Source organism: Saimiri boliviensis, chromosome 6 (assembly GCF_048565385.1).
Source record: "Saimiri boliviensis isolate mSaiBol1 chromosome 6, mSaiBol1.pri, whole genome shotgun sequence".
In the NCBI taxonomy this organism is placed as follows: Eukaryota; Metazoa; Chordata; class Mammalia; order Primates; family Cebidae; genus Saimiri; species Saimiri boliviensis.
In genome coordinates this window covers 69,522,972-69,523,663 of record NC_133454.1, presented here as the reverse complement: position 1 = coordinate 69,523,663, position 692 = coordinate 69,522,972, and positions in this window count along the sequence as shown.

The window sequence follows — 692 nt, the reverse complement described above, 5'->3', positions numbered from 1 at the left end:
TGGAGTTGGATGGGGAGGTGAGGGGAGATGGAGCTCCTGGGAGCCTATCAGGGGAAAGTTGGGGTAGCAGCAGGCATGACTTGGGCTGGTAGATGGGAGGGACAGCCTGGCCACTGGGGCGGCAGCTGAGCCATCTGCATGGGGACACCTGTTGTGAGAAGCAGGGCTATTTGTCCTCTGGTCTACCACCTCTGCCCTGCATCTTCAGCGCCAAGCCCTGTTGGGAAGAGTACTTTTTCTGTCCTTTTCAATCTAGGAACAGACCGTGAAAGGGGACAGGGGAGAAGACCTGGGCTAGATCTGTAACCAGAAGGACGCAGGGTATACCAAAGGGGAACTGACTTACCTGTCGGTCAGAGAAGTCCCTCTCAAGGTCCGCTTGCTCATTTTATTAACCATCCCAGACCTCAAACCAAGCTTTCCAGTTTCCTAAGCCCTGCCACAGTTATGGGCAGGCTCCTTTGAGCCTTGCCACTGGCTTGAGGGAGAGGCTGGGCAGAGAGGGTTAGCTCTGTTGTTAAGATGGGGAGACCTAGGCCCAGAGAGGGCAAGTGACTTACCCAAGATCACACAGCAAGTGCATGGCAGAGCTAGCCTGGAACCCAGTTCTCCTGCCTCCCACTCATATCCTACTCCCTTTCCACAGCACTGAAGGACAGGCGGGACGTTCTCACTTACCTGCTCTGGGTGAA